The following is a 22,235-nucleotide window of genomic DNA, read 5'->3' on the forward strand; positions in this document are numbered from 1 at the left end:
TGTTTGAGACCAAAAACTGCCGACCTTTGAGGGCGGTGTGCGCTGGCGCGTTGTCATGATGCGTCGCATGTGGAGTTCTTCCTTTAGAATCAGCTAACAGGTCCCATAGCCTATCCCAACAATGTCACACAAGTCGTTGATGGTACGACGTCGATCTTCGTGAATGGCCTGCGGAATCTTCGTAACATTTTCGGGCGTTGTGCTCGAAGATGGTCGTCCGTTCTGGACGACCATCATCGACAGAGGTTCGGTTATTTTTAAAACGTGAATGCCACACAAAAGTTTGTGCACGACCCATTGCGGACTCCCGAAATGCTTGCTTTAGCATTTCATAGGTTTCCGTAGCCGTTTTGGCGAGTCTTTGGCAAAATTTGATGCACACGCCATTCCGAAATCGCAGGAGGGTCGGTGTAATGCACTACTAAAACGCCCGTAACTAAGAAACAAATGCTAATTCGATGATGCCGGCTGGCACACTGATTCACTATGAATGTAAGCCGCACCCCCTAGCGGCAGAAGCTCGTACTACATCCGGTTCGCCCTCTATTGACACAGTCTTGAGACTTTCCGATCGTACCTCGTATTCTCGTCAGAGAACATTATTCTCCTCAGGAATTCGTTGTCTTCGTCCAGTTTCTCTTCACTGCAAATTCCTTACAGTCTACCCTTTTATCTGCCGTAGTTGCTTGCACTACGTGTAACTTGTAAGCATACAGACAAAAGTTTTCGCAATACCCCATGCAGTGTCGAATGCGGCATTTTCAACTCTTATGCTGCAGGTCACGTCGACTTGCGTGGATTGCGATCCTACGTATCCTTTTAATATTTTCATCATAACACCTATGGAAGCCCTGTACCTTTCTTGTGCAAAACACTTCTAGTCTCCTTAGACTGCTTGCACCAGGCGCACGTGTTTCTGAAACGTATTTGGACCTTTGTGTACGATTTAGTTTCGATAAACCACTCCACGCACCGTGCCTTCTCCTTCAGGTTCATGGCGACTGACCTGATTTTACAAAGATGGTTGCAGTGCAGTGGAAAACAACGGGCGCAACCATCTACGGGAACTCGGTTGAGAGGATTTCTCGCAGATGACGCTCAAAGCAGTGTGTCTTCGTCTTTTCGTAAAGGTTTTTTTATTCACAAGTAAAAATCCAAAGATAATTTATATACACCCTGTGCATTATAGCGTAGAGATGAGGGACTTTCCGAAGACACATTTTCTGTGTGGGAAGCAAGCCGTCGTGTGGTGATGATTTTGCAAAGGGAGATCATGTAGCCTAGGTATCACAGCTATTTGACCGAATTGCATACCATTTTGATCACCATCAGAAAGCAAAGTAACGAAACACCGCAACAGGTCTGTCGTGAATGAGGTCCTACGTCATCACTCCAGTTGTTGTTGCTTCATGTAAAATCATCTTAGTTAATTATTTAATGATTTAGACCTATTCAGTTTAGAGTCAGTTGGGTGTTGTAATGTGTCGAAATGGCAAAACTATCTATGTTTCGGAGAACTTTCTTCATCCTTGTATTTATATGTGTGTGTACCTGAGTTTTTCTCAGCCCCTTGAAATAAACATTTGGTTAGTGAGCACTTTAAAATAGGCCACAACTATCTCCTCTGCGATCTCTATAAAATGACTTAACATATGTCAAAACCTGTATTAGTTACAGCATTGTAAACTAATCGAATGGACAATGATACGACCATACATGATGTCCTCTATCTCAATAGCTTGTTCCTGTACAAGGACACGTCCTATTGCGATTTGGGGTTTAGACTACTCGTTTTATTAGGTTATCAGATGTTCTTCGCAGACTAGGAAGATAAACTTTATTTTCGAAACATTGGTGCTACAATCAAGCAGTGTTTTAAGACGCTACAAGTGTTGAAAAGCGTTACGTAGTGTTGCCATGTTCACAAGCTACAAATGCAGTCCTGGAACATTATTTCAAACGGCTAGTAGCTGAGTGGGATATGTTGGCCCCTTCTCGTCCCTATTTCCCACAATGCAATTTATAACCGACCACTTAAAGCTATTCAACATTATCCCCCCCTTGATGTCATCACTCAGCAGCAATAACTTTGAGAGCACTGACAATAATACTCTCTCTCTCTCTCTCTCTCTCTCTCTCTCTGTCTTCTTCATGTTCGACAGTTCCTCAACACCCCTCTCCTTTTTCATAATACCAAATCTTTTCAGGTTTTCCAAGTAACTTGTTCACGAATGTAAGCTAGGAATGATTACGACAAAGCTGACGCATATTGTTAGGGCTCGAGATGGGTGGGGAGCCATTAAGTACGAATGCTGTCCATTAATCTAGTGCCATGTGTATGTGTGTGGAGCGTGCGTCTATTTCTTGTTTACAGCAGTACTCTTCAGATGACATGTAGTGGTTATCTCTATACGTCAGTAAAATGCTGTTTCTTTTGGGATTAAGTTTCATAGGATTATGACCTTAATGGCAAATGGCTAAAATATATATGGTAATTTACTTAGTCGTGTTTTTTTTTCTTTTTCGGTGTGACGTATGAAGTGTTGTGTTTGAATGAGACAGAATTTGTACCACCACCTGCCTCTCTCTCGAAGCATCTCGCTCAAAAATAGCCCACTGTTGGAATTTTTGTGCATTATTGTAAGCAGTTCATTTTCATTTCTTTTCCATATGTATAAGCCATGGAATGGAAATCAACATTGAAAAATCAAAGGTAATGAGGTTAGCACCGAGAGCAGAACCATTGAACGTGGTAATTGGAAACCAACAGATGGAGAATGTGGAGCATTTCAAGTACTTGGGAAGCATAGTCACGACGGACGCCCTATGCACCAAGGAAGTAAAAGCAAGGATAGCCATGGCCAAGGCAGCTTTCGTCAAGAAGAGGATACTTCTCACTAGGAAGTTGGGCTTGGAGATGAAGAAGAAACTAGTGAAGTGTTACGTATGGAGTGTCGCGCTGTATGGAGCAGAGACTTGGACACTCAGGAAGAAGGAACAGAAATACCTGAAAGTTTTTAAATGTGGTGTTGGAGAAGAATAGAGAAGATCAGGTGGACGGATCGAGTGACCAACGAAGAAGTATTGAGGAGAGTCAACGAGCAAAGAAGCATTCTGCAGGCGATTACACGAAGGAAAGCTAACTGGCTGGGACATACGAGGCTCGTCCTTAAAGTAAGTTTCCCTGGGGCCGTTTACAGAAACAAAACACAATTTCATGGAAATATTTATTGCAACAGATACAGCAAGTGTCCAGCTATTTTTCAACATATTCGCCACCGGAATTGAGACATTTGTCATACCGTGGGACCAACTTTTGAATACCTATGTCGTAGAAGTCTGCCGCCTGGGATTGGAACCACTGTGTGACAACCATCTCCGCCTCTCTGTCATTCTCAAAACGCTAACGCTGACCGGACAGGAATTTCTTGAGGTGTAGGAAAAGATGGAAATCACTGGGAGCGAGGTCCGGGCTGTAGGGTGGATGATTAAACACCTCCCAGCTGAACTCCTGCAGGAGACTTGCTGTCCGTCGAGCCGTGTGCGGCCTAGCGTTATCGTGCAGGAAGACAATACCGGCACTAAGCATCCCGCGCCGCTTGTTCTGAATGGCCCGTCGCAATTTCTGCAGTGTTTCGCAGTAACGCTCAGCATTCACCGTCTCTCCTCTGGTCAGGAAGTCGACGTGGAGAACGCCCCGTCTGTCCCAGAACACCGTGCACATCACTTTCCGCGCCGACAACGTCTGCTTGAATTTCGTCTTACAGGGAGATCCACTGTGACGCCAATGCATTGACTGCTGCTTGGTTTCTGGGGTAATGTGTGCAATCCACGTTTCATCACCTGTGATGATCCGGTCCAGAAACTCGTCGCCGCCATCATGGTACCGCTGCAGAAATGTCAATGCTGACTCCATGCGCTTTGTTTTGTGTTCTGCTGTCAGTTGCTTCGGCACCCACCTGGCGCACAATTTCTTGAACAACAGGTGCTCCGTGACAATTTTGTGCAACAAGGAGCGGGAAATCTGCGGGAAATGACTGCTGAGTTCCGTAATTGTGAAGCGACGATTATCCATAATGCGTTCCCGCACAAGCTCCACAAGGTCGTCTGTAATGATGGATGGCCTCCCACTGCGCTTCTCATCATGCACACTTTGTCGACCTGCTGAAAATTGTCTGCACCAGCGACGCACCATCTGCTTGCTCATGACGTTAGGCCCATAGACCCGGCACAGCTGACGATGAATTTCGATCGGCGCTATGCTCTGTGCATTCAAAAACTTTGTCACTGACCGCACTTCACAGTCGGCGGGAGCTGGAATAAGAACCTCCATCTTCAACAGCTGCAACGATGCTACTGTGAGAACGCGGGAAGTACCGTTAGTGCATGCGCCATGCTACGTCATTGCTCTATCACGTACGCACAGTCGCTTCGCTCAATATAAGGTTTGCTAGCTGTGGGACGAGTGGGAAACTTACTTTTGGGACGCGCCTCGTATTATGAGAAGGAATGGATTAATGAGTGATATCACCGAAGGCCAGGTTGAAGGAAAGAGAGGACTAGGAAGAAGATTGATACAGCTAACCGACGACCTTAAACAAGGAAAGAAAATGACGTTCCACGAATTAAAGCGAGAAGCCGAGAATAGGGACAACTGGAGAGCTCTTTTTGGGCAGAGCAATGGACCTGTCGTAAGACATAACACTTAATAATAATAATGTATAAGCCAAGGTGAAGCTTAAGCTAAGGATCGGTGGCAGTTTTATTAACACAGTAATGAACTCTTGGTTTCGTGAACGGTAGGTCAGTTCTCGACTAGCGGGGCATACTATCAGGTCCTCAAGAATGTCTGTGGGGTAAATTTTAGAGTAGGCTTAGGTGAAAGTAAGAGAGACAAATTGAGTGAGCAGTTCATGGCATTAAACACAATGAGAAATTTCGTCATTAATGCAGTTCAACCGGTATTATTATTATTTTTTTAAAAATCTGCAAGGTTACCATGGGATGGACAAGTGGTTTCGATACGGACGCAAGAAATGCATGCTGAATTTAATGGAGGAACTAAATTGAAAGCGGTCATTTCGAATATCGATAAGTAGTTAGGAATGTGACATGAATGTTGATCATGGCTGGTTGTATGACAGGACAGGATCGTGTCTAGTGACTGGTTTTGGTTTTACTGAGAATGAGTTTCTAATTAGTGCGGATGACGGAAACCCCACAATTGTATGCAGGGTACCGTTGAAATTTAATCTCTCGTGTTTCCCTTCATATGTAAAATTTGATGCTTTATTTGAGATATAACAATTACCAATTTGCATATTTCTTAAGTGATTTTATAACCGGTTCCTTGATCCGCACAGCTCAGTCACTAGCGTCCCTGATTTCGGGCAGAGACGAGCAGCCTTAAATCCCTGGTATGCGCTGGCATTCTCTCTTCGTCAAATCGGCTGCGAGGCCCAAACCCAGCCTCAAGTCTCTTTGGTTGGGGTGTAAAGCGGCTGGAGCGTGATGTTGAAAATTCCCAGTTTCCGAAGTAAGAATGCGTCGGACGTTATTTTATCTCCCTGATGCGTCTTCATAACATAATGCTTAAACACATGAGAAACTATACACAATGTATGTATCTTTGGATTAGCTTCAAATTTAAGTCGAACATTTGACTTCGTCGTTCAGATAGTTCAGGGTGTGGAATTCGAATCTGATTAAGTAAAGGAAATTTTTCAGCGAACACCGAAGTTGAGTGATTGGCGCCTGAATCGCTTCCTGGCTCTCATACCAGCAGTGGTAACAGATCTTTAGCGGTTTTCCTCAGTCTCTCCAGGGAAATGTTGACGTAGCGTCTTTTAACAGAACACCGTCACTTTGTTTTTAATTTATCATTAAACAACGTAGTATTACATTACGACCCTATGTTATTAGGTAAGAAGCTTCATTAAATAATCCAATAATCACCACTTCGGTTTTCCTATACCGATCATTATTTCACTACTGCTTTATATTTATCAGTTCATGTCATTGATTTATACTTTAAACGTGACCAGCTAACGCGACTGTAAATCGCGGTTCTCAAGTAGGACGTCGCAGTCAGCCCCATTGAAATAATTATGTTTGTTTTCATCATACAGACGTCACTGAAAAAAGATGACGCTGATGACTGTGATTTTGGGTGCGGTCACGGAGGGGGGGGGGGGGGGGGGCTTATCTCGAGTTCAAGATCCATGGATTCCGCTGAGGTTTGCTTCTTTTCCTCGCGAATATAGAAAATGTAAGATTTCATCGCTCTGATGATGGAACAATTTTCAGACCTAGGGTCACATTCACCCCTGCTTATCGACTCACGGGCCGCAAGATAAGGGCATTATTGAAATTTCAGACCAGTGTACGAACCTACTATAAAAAATAGGTTCACATAACTGAATTTCGGTAACAAAATCAATCATTATTAAGATATTGACATTACTTTTGCTTGGGTAATCTTTTAATGTCATTTTTGATTTCCGTTATTGCAATTTGCTTGCATCCCTTCAAGTGTTTAGCGCTAAGGCACGTTCTAGTTTATGATTTGAGTTTAATCAATACACTCTACAATTGCTCACAGCAATAATTACTGCCAAATAACAATGACATTAACAATACATGTGTTGTTCATATGAGGTAACAGTATTTTTTTCTGAACATGGTGACACAGTGTTAAAAGAAATATACGCGGGCCGCTCAAAGCATATTGGCAGGCCGCGGGTAGAGAACTCATGGTCTAAATGTTGTGCAGTTTGTACATTAGGTACTAGAAATTTTAATATTAATACAAGCAGTGATTCATGTTGGTGCACTTTATGATTTTGTGGTGCTTCGAGTGGACTGCACCTGCTACCTTTACCATTGATTTATAAGCAAAGCGTCATAAGGAATATTTCAAGACGTAAGAGGTAATTTGTATCTTGTCGTTCGGATGTCTGTTAAGTTGTGTCTTTGCATAAAACAATAACAGTGCAGTTTCAAATCGTGAATGTCATTATTTTGAAAAGTACTCCATTATCTCTTCATAACACATTTAAACAGATCTTATTTTCCTTTATATGGTCTCTGTATGGTTAACATAAGAGCAAATGGTCGCAAAAGCACTCCCAATAGGCTGTATTAATAATATCCGTTGAGAAAAAGTAATAAAGAGTAGTAAAACATCCATTAATATAAATGAGCATTGTGAATTCCTCTTCCCCGGGTCGCAATATTAACTAGCCTCGGGCGAGCGGACAAATCATATTTTTCAAGCCGTGTGTATGTATGTGTATAAAATCTGGATTACACGGTTCTTTATTAAGCTAATGAAAATTAAATATAGCCCTACGTGTATGTAAAAACAGAATTTTCAGAATTTGAGCATACTCGCCAATGTATGCATCTGTGCCATGCGCCTTGAAGGAACATGTGGCCTCTGACAGGTCCATGACACACGGACCTCGGATGCGATTGTGAGTGTATTGTGCCCAAAGGCACTTTACCTTTGGAGATCGAGGGAAGAAATTTTACTGCTGAAGATGGCTGTCTTCTCGATGGTTGCGCCGTGTAGTCTGGTTGAAGTTTACCTCCATCATCAGGGCAATAACTTATCGCCCTGATGATGGAAGCAGTATGGACCTCTGAAACGTCGGTAAACTTCAACCAGATTACACGGCGCAACAACTCAGAAGGCAGCCATCTTCAAACTAACAGCCATGAAAACCTCAAATCCTACAAATTTTACCCCCATCTGGGCCGAACTATTTTTCATGGGGTACTTTTTTCCCTTATTCCTGGTTGTATCATTCCGCTTGTGATGTTCTGTGAGACAGATTTGACTCCTGTTAACCTTTTAGCTAGTATATGTATACAGTGTCCCATAAGTTTGATTATTCGGCAAAATACTTGATAATGCAAAGAGAGAGAAGTTGATGCAAATAATGTGTTTCCAGTCTGAAGTTCTGGATGTTCTTACCTAAGGCGAGCCGTTACAGCCCTACAGCCTTCCCCTACTCTGGAATCCCCCGTTTGTTGCCATGTCAACGCGTTATTTTGCATTTTAAATACGCATGGCATTCACAAAATAAGTTGCGTGTTTATGAAATGTCTAACAACTCTACTTTTGTTTTTACCTCAACATTTTGTTCGACCTTGCGTTGGAATTTAAATATCGACAGGGATTTAAAACTGGGAATTAGGGGTTCATCTAACTGCAGAAATAAATTTTATATTTGATACGTACTTCAATCGTATTACTTAAAATTGGGCAGACACGCCCACTCGTATTTAGAAATGATTCTTTAATTTAATTTTGGTTCGCCTGGAACTTGCCTGCAGGTTTGATGCCAAACTTTTATTTTTGTGTACCACAAACTTGCGCTTGTATGAAACATAAATAAATATAATTATATTTACGTATGTGTGTATTTTAGATATGGATCCATAATAAGTACAGGTATTCGTTAGAATATACAAGGTCCAAATCTGTAGATTTTATTTCAGAAGCCAACTTTCTGTGTACCGATTTAGAATTTACGTATTGAAACACGCACGCCTGAATTTGCAAGTGGATGTTGTGCTGTGTAACAAATGTACAGTATTGTACAATTGAAATTCCTTATCGCAACGTAGTTTCTGTCGTTTCCGGCCGTTTGTGAGTAACTGTACAATTGAAACTATAGACTGGGCCACTGCTGTACGTGCTTACATCTGTGCCATGTTTGTGCGTATTTCTGATTCTGAATGCTGGTAGTGGCATGAGTAATACTTACAATCAAATCAGAAAACAGAAGTGTTTTTTTTTCTGTTTAGTTTCACTGCTGGTAGGTTTAGTGCAAGGCGACAGTAGTTAGGTGGTAAGTACTGTGGTCGAAGAGAACTCTAACTTGCTATTTGCTTTCTGAGGCAAATTTAGGGTTGAACGTAGGGCACTTCGAGTAAAAATTGTTTGGCCAATAGGTTAAACGGATTGCTGTGGTTAATAGTTAACAATATTTGAGTAAATACGTAAGTATCTATTACATTTTCTCCTAGTCTTCATTTAGTTTAATTTTATACGTCATTGCACACATTAGTTTACTGCTAATTCCATCCATTAAAGGACTAGGTTATGTTGATAGATCATAATTTACCTCCACTAATGTATCATAGGTCTCATAATTTTCAAACGTTTTCACCATGCTTTTACGAAAATCAATTGTTTTCAACAGTAAGAAAGTAGTCCTACGAGTTTTTCTTCAGTGGGACTATCATTGCATGCAGACAGAGCCTTTGAAATCCACACAGCATTGACGATTTGTTTAGTCATTTTTCTCTCGTTCCATTATCATATTCTAAAGATTGCATTGTCAGTGTATTTAATATAAAGGGAAAACTGCAGTTAATATATTTAGAAGGGGCGTAATTTCCATTAAACCAAAATAAGACTGCAGCGTTGAATCCAATTTTGAGGTGAGATGACAATTTTCTGGAATGTTACACACTGCGGTCAGGCAAATATCGACCGTCATTTTAAAGGGTCTTTCTGCCTTCATTTTCACGGTGATGAGGTATAGTTCTCTGTAACGTCTTTCAACATCTACCAGAATACATGGTGCAACATCCCAGAAGACGGCCATCTGGCCATGAGAACCTGAAATCTAACCCAAAGTTTTCAAGTGGCTAATGAATTTGAGATCGGAAAACAGTAATCAGATACGCGTGTAATACGGACGTTGGTGAAACATTTTTGAGAATCTGTGAACGTCTTTGTTGTTGAAAGGGAGCAACGCCTTGATGGAAATGGTGTGCCAGAAATCTTTCCCATGTCCTAAAAAAGTCTAAGGTATTTGGTTTAAACATCAACGCCTTTCTTGATGACAAAAGGCGATTCTGTCGCGCCAGAAACTTGGAATGGTGGACTGTAGTTACAACTATGCCTTTTGTGTATTGCCACTGCAGATCTGTAGCAGACTTTTCCCATCACCTCATTCCAGAGGAACCGAATACCACCATTCTTATGATTTTATTAATCTTACGCCGCCAGACATCTACTTGTGTGTTTTGAATGAAAACATTTTTATTATCCCACACCGAGAATCCTACAGAACCTACAGGAAATATGATGCATGACACTGTCAAACGATATCTGAAAACCTTAGCCATTTGAAGTATGCCTTCAACGTGATGGTTCTCACCTTTTGAGTCATATACATATGATTTCACGGTGTAAAAATGACGTGTAGTATTTACACTTTATATTTGAACCTGATTGATACGGAGTATTTGAAACGTTTGTTACGTCATATTTTCTTAACTGATATTCATAGGCCATTTGCGTTCTTTATATAAAACATTTGTATTATTATAATAGTCACCTTTGCTCTTTATTCAGACACAACTTGTGACTCACTTTGTAGTGTAGACTTCCCAAGATTGACATCAACTTCTTTATCTCTTGACCATATTCTTTGCCTTTCTGCAATCTGTCGGCATCTGACTGCAACAATTTCACTTCAAAATCATAAAGTATATAAACAGAGGCGGACTAATGTGATATAACAGTTCATAGTAGGATTTGAGGTTTTACAAGCCAGAAGACAGCCACCTTCTAACAGTACATACTGTCCTTGGAGTCTCCTAAGATTTTTTTATCATGTCTGAGTCCAGGTGTACGCAGGAAGGTATACTGTCTACAAAAAAGTGGCCTCAAATGACCCCGATCCACATCATAGCATTCACATACTCACCCGTTCCTTAAACAGGTAGTACATATGGACGGATGACTGTTCTAGCTTCCACTGGTATGCTTTGTTTATTTGTCTCTTTTCCGCTTAGCCGGATATGTCTGTAGTCTTTGTTCTTGTCATATTTGACCTACATTATTTGTGGTCATTATTTCGCGTAAAACAGTGCCAGTCTCATTGCCATACTTCCAAACAGAAATTGGTAGCGAGTTATTTCAGCTTGCCCTACTTTGAATGACTGAAAGAGGCCAATCTTCCCTCTGTATTTGTAGCATTTCAAACACCTCCCTTTTAAATACCGACAGCACCTAATTAGATAACGTACGCATTTCATAGTCAATTCAGAATTCTTAGACGTAGTTCTTAACCCTTAATAATATAATAATAATCCGTGGCGTAACAGCCCTCTGAGAGCCAAAGCCGACTAGCTGGCTGCTGGCCTCACGTTCACATGCCTAAGCAGAGGTGAACGATCATCCAACCAGCTATAGAGTGATGTGTGGTCAGCACGACGAACCCCCAGCCATTGCTAGTTTTTAACCCTTACAAAATTAATGTGTGTAGGACTATGAGACCTGCAAATATGGTAGAATAGTCAAGCTTTGCCCGATATCAATGTAAGGAATCAGTAAAATGGTCTTAATGTTGGGTCACCGGTTATTTAATGAGGCTTCGCCGGTATGTAGTATAATTGGAGATCAGGTAGTCTTAATGCATTGTTCACATTTTATACAATAACTGAAGCAGCCACGTAAGTAGGAATGACACTCAGCTGTGCCTCTTTTAGTGGATCTGACGATTGTAATTCCCTTCCGTTTTATTGTTCTTCATTTGACCTATTGTGCATTATGGGAGTTATTTCCTTAATTTAATTTCATTTAGATTGAAATGTTTGGTACTGAAGTTTGTGATTTATGTCAATGGTTCAAAAATTTTGCAAATGTTTATGTTTTGTTTTTTCCCCTCTTCAGTTATTCAGAATTCTATGCGCGAATATCCAATATGAAGTTAAACAGCTTAACTCGATGTAAATTGTGTAATCAGCTTATTTCGGAATGAATTAACGACAGACATTTCATGTCTTTCGTTTCTGCAGATAAGGCCGGACAGTCGTTAACACTAAAGCGATATAATGAGGATACTTCGTAATTAATCAACGATAAGCATTTATTTTGGATCAGTTGACGTCTGACAGGACATCGAAAAATTGTACTCATTGGTCGATAACATGGAAATGAAGTAAACAGTGTGCTGTATAATGAATTTATGATGGTTCCACATAAATATTTAATTTCTTTTGTCTCCCTCCTTTAAAATTCTTTTTAATTACTCAAGAACGTGGTATTAGTAAGAAAAAATTTCTCTCTGTAACGTTGAGCCTGCATGTATTGTAACGCTTAAAAATAAACACCGTTTGTATAACGACTAAAGCCGGAAACAGTTACGTACATGAATGTGTAATCAAGTTTCATGAGATGCGCAGTCTAGCAGTTCCTTATTCTCGTGATTAAGATACACGTTTTCGTGAAGGCAAGTTGAGTCCATGTTGTTTATATTCTTAACTTTCGTAGGTTTACACTTTCTTGAAGCAATTACCCGTCCCTAAGTCTTGTGTACATACAAAGTTCTTTCACCTAACGCTTCCATTCAGTAATGTAATGACTTGTCGATGTTAGACGTAGTAATGTGTGTGAACTTGGAGGTTGATAGCAACGTTTTGGAGGAATCTTTTTTGGTGACTCTGAAATATCGTCATATACGGCCCATGCATTTGCACATCAAACCATTATAAATATTCGTCCAATGCTTTGTAGCACAGTTTATAGTTTTAAGCATCAGAGTAATTTAAATTCATGGTTGCCGGCGAAAATGCGAACTTTGCCGTTCTCAGATGTAGTCGCCGTAACATGCTACGTTTACTAATATTCTTAAATCTCATGTAATAAGGTTTTGTCCAATTTTAAAATTAAATCAGTTTTTTTTCTCAATGTGTACACTTAAACGCGGTACAGTGGATTTTCATATAAAGTTGAGTTCACATATAGTCCTAGATCCCCACGGTTTTTTAAGGGTCAATATGGTTGATTAATCGCATTGAGAACGCATTGATTCGGATTTATTGTATATTGTTGAATTTTAAATTGCTTATTCTGGGAAAGAAAGCAAGGAATCTGTCGGTGAGGAGTAATTAACATTTGATTCTGTTCATCTATGAGAATATTTGTGATTCTGGAAGTTTTATTCACAAACCCACTGGAAATATTAGTCTGCAGTTGGCATTCTATTCCCTGACATAAACTTCCACTGACACTCCGGCATACGGTTACGCCCCCTACCCCTATTAATACGATGCTGACTTCGGTGTTAATTTTTTAATATAATTCAAACTTGTGGTTCAAAACGACGACAAAAGTAACCTGCTTTGGAAGGCTGAATTGTACACTGAATTGATATTTGTCAATCGTTGTGTAGTATTACTGGTTTGTCTGAAGAAAGTTACTGTTACACAACAGAAATCTACATTACAGGATTGGCTCCTACTTATGCGGTATACCTTATTTCTGAGGATGTCGTAATTAGTAAAGTAAGCCATTTGTCAACGTTTGAAAAACTGAGTTGATGTTGCCTACATGTTGATTTTGGAGTTGGAAGATTTTCCGTTTCAGATTCTCGAGTGCAAGTCAGAAGAAGCCTCTACGCTTCCCCACCGGTTATTGAATAGTGCAAGTTCCGTTCATATTGATTTTGTGGCTGCTAACAGTGGTCTTATGTGGACGTAATTCGTATTACATCGTCCTAAGTGGTCCATTGATTCAGAAATCGAGAATCATACAGGATTTATTGCAGAATCACGTTAATCTTAATCTGCTAATCTTCAGACATGAAGTCTTCAAGGCGGTAAAAATTTGGGTTTCAGACTTCCGTGTTATGATGCGGTGTAGACTCGTGGGTTGTTACCAACGTTTTATGCGAATTTATTACCGTATCTTCAGGGATGAATCCTCTGATCTTGTTTGTTAGTTTTCCGAAACTTGAATACCGTAGTTGGTTTTACTGATTATAAGGGCTCGAGTTTACGTCTTACATGAGAATTATTTGGTTTAGTGGTTCGAACGGCTATGTTCTTATTGAACGTCGCAATGGAGTGGTTAGCACTCCTGCTTTATACTCAGGTGTTTAAATCTCGGCACGAATTTATGCTATTCTAATTTACTTTTTCTGTTATTTTCCTCAGGATCTCCAGGAAAGTTCTGGAATGGGACATTAAATTATATTACCGCCGCTTCCTTTACAATCCATTCGTTATTCTTCCTTTCACTTGACGCTATAGAGTCTAAGCAATTAAAAGCTTTATTAACTGAATCAAGTGTACAAGAATACAATAAATAATGTTCTTAACATTCACATTTGGTCAACTCTTTCTCTCACACACGAAGTACTACATCAAGACATGCAATGTGAGGACGTTTCGTGTGGCCGTGGTAAATTACAAAATCTAACTTCATAGAACAGAGTCCTTGAGAAGCTATTAGTACGCTCATTTAGTCATGAATTTTCCCGTCTTTTTTAAAACCTGAAGGTTTATTGTCGATTCCACAAGATCTTGCTACTGGTATTCAATCCACACCCCGAAATCCATTTCCCTAAAATTCATATTAATTGTATCCCTATTTTCCGTTTCGTACGTTGTTCCAAGGAATCCAAGTCTGAGGCCGTGTGTAACGTGCTCGTTTTCCTGTGGGAAGTTGTTAGCCTCCCACCCAACCCTCAGTCTGGAGTACCAATAGCAACACAGCGTCATGAAACAAGCAGTAGGACTGCGTCTCAATATAACAAACAGTGACGGAGGCTTCACCTTGAGCCAGCAGTTCAGTGAAACACCAAGGCCACGCGCACAAGTTCTTGATTCTGCCCTCGAGCTCCTGTCAGATGGGGCCCAGCCACGAGTACTTGTACTAGGCCCAGGTGTACAGTATAGGAGACGTTCGAGGTATTCAGCCGCACCAAGAAAAATTCTAGGTGTAATCTCTGACAGGAAGATCACATGGAGAATCCACACAGAAACCACCGAAGCTCATGGCCTTCAGAACATTTCTTAGAGTTCACTCCCTATTTATTCAAAAGTGAGCGATTAAACGCTGATATTAAATTAGCTGTGGTTAGGTCCATAATATTTTATGCCTGTGGTTATATCACAAATTTTATGCAGACAGCAGTAAGTAATACGTAGCTATCAACCAAGGAAATGGTCTAATTTTTAATTATACAGTTTCCTAGTAATTTTGTAGGACATCACTTTCACTGCGTGCTTGACCTATAGGAAGTCAGCTAATTTAACGAAGTTTAGATTACATAACAGTAGTAAAATGTGCTCTGTTTATTAATCATACCATTTACAAATAGTGGCTGTGTACATAAGATGGCTACGAGAATGATGAGAACTCGAATATGCTATTAAATGACGGTTCAAGAGGTCAACAAATGATTACCTTCACTGTTACCTTATTTTATAAACTGCATGGCAAGTAAAACTTCAGTTCACAATAATATCGATGAATTTTAGATGAAGACTTGATAGTAATTGAATAGGTGAATAATTCCTTTCCTTCTTACTGTGTTTAAAAGAACCTTGTTTTTAAACATTTGAGCACTGTACTCTCTTCCTTTGATGTTTCCCGATTAGTTTTTATTACCATTAACATCTCAATTTCTCCACACACACGACATTCCACGCTCCATTTTATCCTCTGTTATTTAATCGCTCTAACAGTATTAGGTTATTAGTACAAATACGATACTCGTCCGTGTCATTTTTTTCTTAATTCTCCGTTTGTATCCTGTTTCTTGACTCTGAATATTCTATTGAGCACTGCATTTTCAACCACCCTCAAAGTATTTTCTCTTTGAGGAAGTGATAGTCCAACTTTCACAAACGCATAAAACAACAAGATTTTAAATAGGACATAATAAAGTGAAAGTTTCGGTACTAAGTAATAGGTGACAAAAAATTAAGATGACTGTCTTCTGGGTTGTTGCGCCGTGTGGTCTGGTAGAAACTTACCGACATTTCATAGGTGTTTGCTGCCTGCGGCAACGTCCTGATGATGGAGACAGCAAGCACCTCTGAAACGTTACTAACCTCAAATCTTTAAAAAAAATACATGTGCAGAGGAACTTTGAGATTGCAGACATCGTCATTCACTCGATGACGTTGGTGATGAAAGCCATCAATGCCTTGTACTACACCACTCGGGGCTCGATAGTTCGTGAACATACATAATACGAGGCAATGCATTCGGTACTTTGGCTTCCTCCTCTGGCAATTAACGCAATGAACACGTTTTGATGACCTACATTGTATTAAGTCGAAAGGGGCTATAAAACAGGGCCATTTTACGTTAAATTGGGATTAATATCATTCCTCAATTTGTGTGTTAAGACGATGCTACATCCTCGAATTTAACGTGCTGTAGAAGAACTTGACACGCTGAATATGTTGAAGAAAAACATGTAACAACCAGATATACTCTCATATTCTCCATTTAATCCTTATTTGTGTTTCCTGATTTATAAGAAACGCAAGACAGATACTTTGTACGAAATTTTTGAGAAAAGACGCCGGACTGTCCTTACAATCCAGGAATTAATGAACACTTCAGGTCGCGTATTTAATAGCTTCAAATTAAAATCACACATGAACGTCACTCCAAACGGCCAGTGTAAATAGACTTCAGCCATCAGATTCTCCCGTATTTAACTCCATGGGGCCCAGCCCTGTTTGTGAAGCTAATTGGCACTCGGCTAGTCAAGAAATTCTCCTGCTTTTACGGAATCAAATAGTTCGTTGCCGTGTTCACAAGGGTCAGTCGTCGACATCTATCCTGAGCCAGATAAATAGAACTCACTGCCTCAAATCCTGTTTCCTAAATATTTATTTAAATATCTTATCGTATACGCTTGGGTCTTCGAAGTCGTCTGTTCCCTTCAGGCCTTCCAACCAAAATTTCTCATGGCATATCTAAATATAGTCAGTTCAGTTATAACGCGTGTTTTGTTACGCAGTTTGGATATAATACGATGGATGTATTAGACAGCAACGATTTTTACCACAGTCCGTGTTGCAGGCCTGTGTAACATTGCATCTGCGCAGAAAAATGAGGTGGAAAAGTGTCACTTTAGTTCTTCTTATACTTTGTGATTATGTCGTTATAAAACTGTAGCGTTTTGCAGATATGACTGTACTCTCAGTCCCGTATCTGTTTTTTTATGAAATATGCATTTCCATATTCGTGTATGAGTGTTTCATTACGTTGTTTTGTGTGTTCATTGACATTGGCCCAGCTTTCTAAAGTCTTACGAAACACCACACAGTTCACAACCTGCTATATTTTCTCCATCTCAAAATATATTGATTAAAATATCAAAACTATCTTTACCTACTGATACAAGGTTGTCATGGTAGTGAGTTGTAATGTGTATTCTTGTAGGTGGTTATGGAAGATTCTTCGAATGTTACAATCGGTGTGAAACTTGGTATCTGGCTCTGTAGACAAGAACGGTGAATGAGGGTACATTGAGAGAAGTATAATGAAGTGATTATTTGGCGCTGATAGGGAGGAGTTTCAAAATTAATAGATCGAAGGAAGCAAACAAACTTTTAATGGTTGCAGGACCCAAACAAAACAAATGCGGATAATTTATGAAACGTGAGACGTGAAGCTAGTAGAACATTTGAGAATAATAAAAGGGAATACTTGAAGGGCAAAATTGTTAAACTTGAGACAAATAATAAGGAAAATAAATATCACAGACCTGTACAGAGGCATTAATAGCTTTAAGAAAGGATATCAACCTCAGACAAATTTGGTAAAGGATGATAATGGGAATTTTCTTGCAGATCCAATCTAAATTTTGTATAGGTGGACAATTTTTTTTAGCAAGCTCTTAAATGTTCATGAGACTGGTGATATTATAAGATTAAAATACTTACAGCTGAACTGTTAGTGCCAGAACGTAGTTTAGATGAAGTTGAACTAGCCATTGGAAAGTTGAAAAGTTATAAATCTCCAGGTATTGATGAAATTCCAGCAAAATCAATTAAAGCAGGTGGCAAAGGGTTGCATATGAGGATCCATAAGCTTATTCAGTTAATTTGGGATAAGGAAGAGATGCCACAACAATAGAAGGAATCCATAATTATTCCTATTCGTAAGAAGGGGGACAAGACTGAGTGTGGTAATTACAGAGGAATTTCTGCGCTATCAACCTCATACAAAATTCAATTAAAGATTCTTTTGGCAAGATTAACCCCATATGCGAATGAAATTATTGGGGATCATCAGTGTGGGTTCAGACGAAACAGATCAACAATTGATCAGATCTTTTGCATTCGTCAGATACTAGAGAAAAAATGGGAGTTCGGTGAGACCGTACATCAATTATTTATAGATTTCAAAAAGGCCTATGACTCTGCTAAAAAAAAAGAGTTACACAATATTCTCATTGAATTTGGTATACCAAAGAAGCTAGTGAGTCTAATAAAAATGTGCTTAAATGAAACCTGTAGCAAAATTCGAGTAGGTAAATATGTATCTGAGACATTCTTCATCAAGAACGATCTAAAACAAGGAGATGCTTTGTCTCCCTTGCTCTTTAACTTTGCCCTAGAATGTGCCATCAGGAAAGTCCAAGATAGGGAGGAGGGTTTGCAACTGAATGGGACACATCAGCTATTGGCATATGCTGATGATGTTAATTTATTGGGGACGATATGAATACAATAAAGAGGAACGCAGAAGTTTTACTAGAGGCTAGTAGACAGGTGGGGCTAGAAGTAAATTCACAAAAAACTAATTACATATTAGTGTCTCATCAGGAGACAGGCGGGTATAATTGTTTTAAGGTGGCTAATAAATCCTTTGAAAGGGTTACAAAGTTCAAATATTTGGGACCAACAATAACAAATTAAAATGATACTCATGAGGAAGTTAGGAGGAGACTAAATTACGGAAATGCTTGCTACTTCTCAGTTCAAAATAATTTGTCTTCCCGCCTGATTTCTAAGAACCTGAAGATTAAAGTATACAAAACAATAATCTTGCCTGTTGTTTTGTATGGGTGCGAAACATGGTCTTTCACTCAGAGGGAGGAACACAGATTGCAGGTGTTTGAGAATAGGGTGTTGAGGAGGATGTTTGGGCCTAGGAGAGAAGACGATGGGGCATGGAGAAAACTGTATAATGATGAGCTTAAAAATTTGTACTCCTCCCCTAGTATTGTCAGGGTGATTAAGTCGAGAAGAATTGAGCTTGGCGGGCATGTAGCGCGCATGGATGGGACAAGAGGTGTGCACCGGGTATTGATTGGGAAGCCTGAGGGGAAGAGACCGGTGGGGAGACCTAGACGTAGATGGGAGGATAATGTCAGTCGGGATCTATGGGACATAGGAGTAGAAGGAGACTGGATTTTGTTGGCCCAGGACAGGGTCCGGTGGAGGGCTTTGGTTAATTCGGTGATGAACCTTTGGGTTCGGTAAGCCATCTAAGTAGTTAGGGAGGAGTTTAAAAATACCGAAGAAAAAAGCGTAATGGGGAAATCCATAGTTTTTAGTCCTTACAAGATATTATTACGATGAAATCAAAGATGATACGATGAGAATGGCACGTAGCACGCATGGACGAAACGAACATACATGCAGAATTCAGTTGGAGAACCTGAAATGAAGAAGCAGTTGGGAAATTTGAGCAGAAATGCGAGGATGGTAGTATAATGGATCTTAATGTATGCGAGGGACCTTTTTGAAGACGGTAAGGAACATTAGAGTTCCATTAAACATTAGAACTATCTTGGCTAGCCGAAAGACTCACGGAGTCTGCTCTCTGAAATGAGTCAAGAAATGCTTTCTTCAACAGAAGATAACCTTTCTAAATTGGTATTTGACTGCTATTGTGTTTCAACTTGCCATTTTAACGTTGCGTGAAACAAAGATGGGAGGAATAAGTATGTAAAATATTCATTTCTTCAATTGTAAATGGTGTAAGTCGCTAGGATTTTCTGAATTTCAATTTCGAGTTCTGATACACATTCCCTTTCTTATTCATACTTTATTTCCCTTGCTTTGTCTTTACTGCGACGAGAAATAATAAATAAATGCTGAAAGTATTATTTTCTGATCTTATATTTCTTGTCAGTATTTTAATTTCCATTTTATCCATAGAATTCTTTATTCCTTTCTTCTGTTTCCTGCTAGCGGAGTACCTTCCCATTAATGGATAGATCATTAGTATTTCAAGCTGTGTGACGAAATCCGTCAGGAAATAAGGGAGGCTGTGAAAGTAAATAAAGTTCGAGCTTTATTGAATGTCTTCACTCTTTAATGAAGCCGTAAAGCATGTTTTCAATATAAAAAACGTTGACATGATTAAGAAGAGTTCTTGAGTGCTTATTTATTTCGTTAGTTTACACACACACTCCCCACTTCCCGCGTGGCTCTGAAGTCAACAACACAGCGCTATTAACTTTGCTACACTGTGAGTTGCTACGTTCTATGATTTTGTTGTGACCTTGAAACAAGCAGTTTTTTGACGACTCCTATAGTAACGTCTGTTTGAAACTGATAGCGGTGGTGTTGGAACAGATTCTTTTCACACCCTGCGAATTGAATTGCGAATTTCGTTGTGTGTTACGAACTTGAAAGGATATGCTTTTTAATTACATAGACGTGTATTTCTAAACAGAGAAATTTAGACCCTGGAAGTACAAACTATTATTCGGTAATAGTATTACGGAGAAAGTTTTACTAACCTGTTCTCTTCTTTTGTTCTGTTTTTGCTTACAGATAAAGATGTAGAGCAGTGTCTTCAAACCGAAGCTCGGTGATGGATTAGAAATAGAAGGTTGTAATTTGTGATGATACAGATTATATTAGTATCGTTTACAACGGAACCCAACGACGGTACAAAAATTAAACTAGACGCAGGTCATTCCTCTTGTAATAGACACTGCCAACCTCCCCCAGTGACACTCATTACGTTTAGGCTTGTTGCTAGGCCACTGCTCAGGTGAGCTGCGCAAAACGAATATGGTGTATTTACGAGCTCGATCTGTATTCATTCTCGAACATAATTTGCTTCGCTGTTGTCTGCTGCTGTCCGTGAAGCATTTAACAGTGCGTGTTCTGACAAAGAGTAAGGCAACACTGCGCCGACTAATAGCATTTCCGGACACAGGAAGTGTTTGCGACGGGATAAATTGTAGACGTCGGACAGTGTTCATAGGCGTTTAGCTGTTCTTTATAACAAATAAAAAGTAAAAAAATAACTTCTATGAATTTCACGAAAGCTTAAAACTAATGTTGTAGTTAGGGTTACGTTTTAGATAGAGCATTCTGTACATTATCCGGAACGGGGTGCCGTATTAAGTGAGGTGAGATGAGATGAGATGAGATGAAGTTAGTTTTTGAAAACGTGGGTCTGCTGAGTGTGCGCATGTGCACTGAACAGTCATCGCGCCCTTATCTTTCCTTCTAATTACCCTGGGTTATAGCTGAGGGCGCTGTATTAACTGGCGACCCTTGTGATATCTCACCACCCTCCATATGCAAGATGGCAAGTAGTATGTTTCTGAAAACCAAACATTGTGCGAGATTTTCATATACATGCCACTTACTTCGCGGTAGTATGTATATGGCTAAAAATTGATGGGCAAAACTAAAATCACGTCGTATATTTTGGAAGCGTTTAGAATGTTTTGAAATAACGTTTCGGAAATGTAGGTCTACAGTGTTTCAATTCTGAACTTCAACGCCCCCCCCCCCCCCCCCACCCTACTGAATTTTGCGTAGTGGTTTCAATGGGGATCTTTAATTAGATTTTGTGCCTCTTTAACAGTTCCTCGGTTCTGTGAGTTACGTAAGTTAACACGAAATGTGGAAAGTGTATTTGGTGTCACATACGCATGTAAACAAACTTTTTCACGCATGAAACAAAGCGAATCGAAATCCCGTTCAAGAATCACCGATGTTCACTTCCATGATGTGTTGCGAATTGGGATTTAAAAAATAGAACCAGATAGTATTATTCTCTTGCTGAGCAAAGGCAGGTCCATGTCTTACATCAATAATGTATGTTCAGGATATTTTTATTATAATGTTCAGGTTTAGTTGTTTACCGGTAGAGGTATATTAATGCTTCGGTCTTCGGATCACATTGTACTTTTCAGTGTGACCCTTCTGCCAAAAAAGGTTGAAGGTTGATCACCTTTATTGTAGGTTGATTATAGTACAGTTCTTTACACGAACGGTGTTGTAAAATTTGTCTGCATTTTTATATTTTTTACTATTTATAGTATTCAGATCTGATTATGGTATTTTGAGTTACAGTTTTAATGGATGTACTGAAATTATAAAGTCCAAGATTGTTTCGTTGGCATTAGGTTATAACTCTGGAAAATTCTCTTGATTTTAACCCGCTTGGTATTTAATAATAAATCTAAATTTCAGACAGCTGA

General features: G+C 39.6%; 1 protein-coding gene and 1 long non-coding RNA gene across 4 annotated transcripts in view; both read left to right on the plus strand.

Moving 5' to 3' along the window:
• The window catches only part of LOC110827502 (uncharacterized), a 471,708-nt gene extending 450,172 nt beyond the window's left edge, over positions 1 to 21,536 (plus strand). Inside the window, exon 9 of the long non-coding RNA XR_015535820.1 lies at positions 20,566 to 21,536. This is a non-coding gene — a long non-coding RNA (uncharacterized LOC110827502). The remainder of the gene's footprint in view (positions 1 to 20,565) is intronic.
• LOC110827499 (TOX high mobility group box family member 3) overlaps positions 1 to 22,235 on the plus strand; it is a 312,988-nt gene that overhangs the window by 94,599 nt on the left and 196,154 nt on the right. The gene's annotated exons all lie outside the window — the stretch shown is intronic.

Source organism: Zootermopsis nevadensis, unplaced genomic scaffold, assembly GCF_977971745.1.
Source record: "Zootermopsis nevadensis isolate Lab colony 2312 unplaced genomic scaffold, Znev_1.0 Znev_ptg000019l, whole genome shotgun sequence".
NCBI classification, from domain to species: Eukaryota; Metazoa; Arthropoda; class Insecta; order Blattodea; family Termopsidae; genus Zootermopsis; species Zootermopsis nevadensis.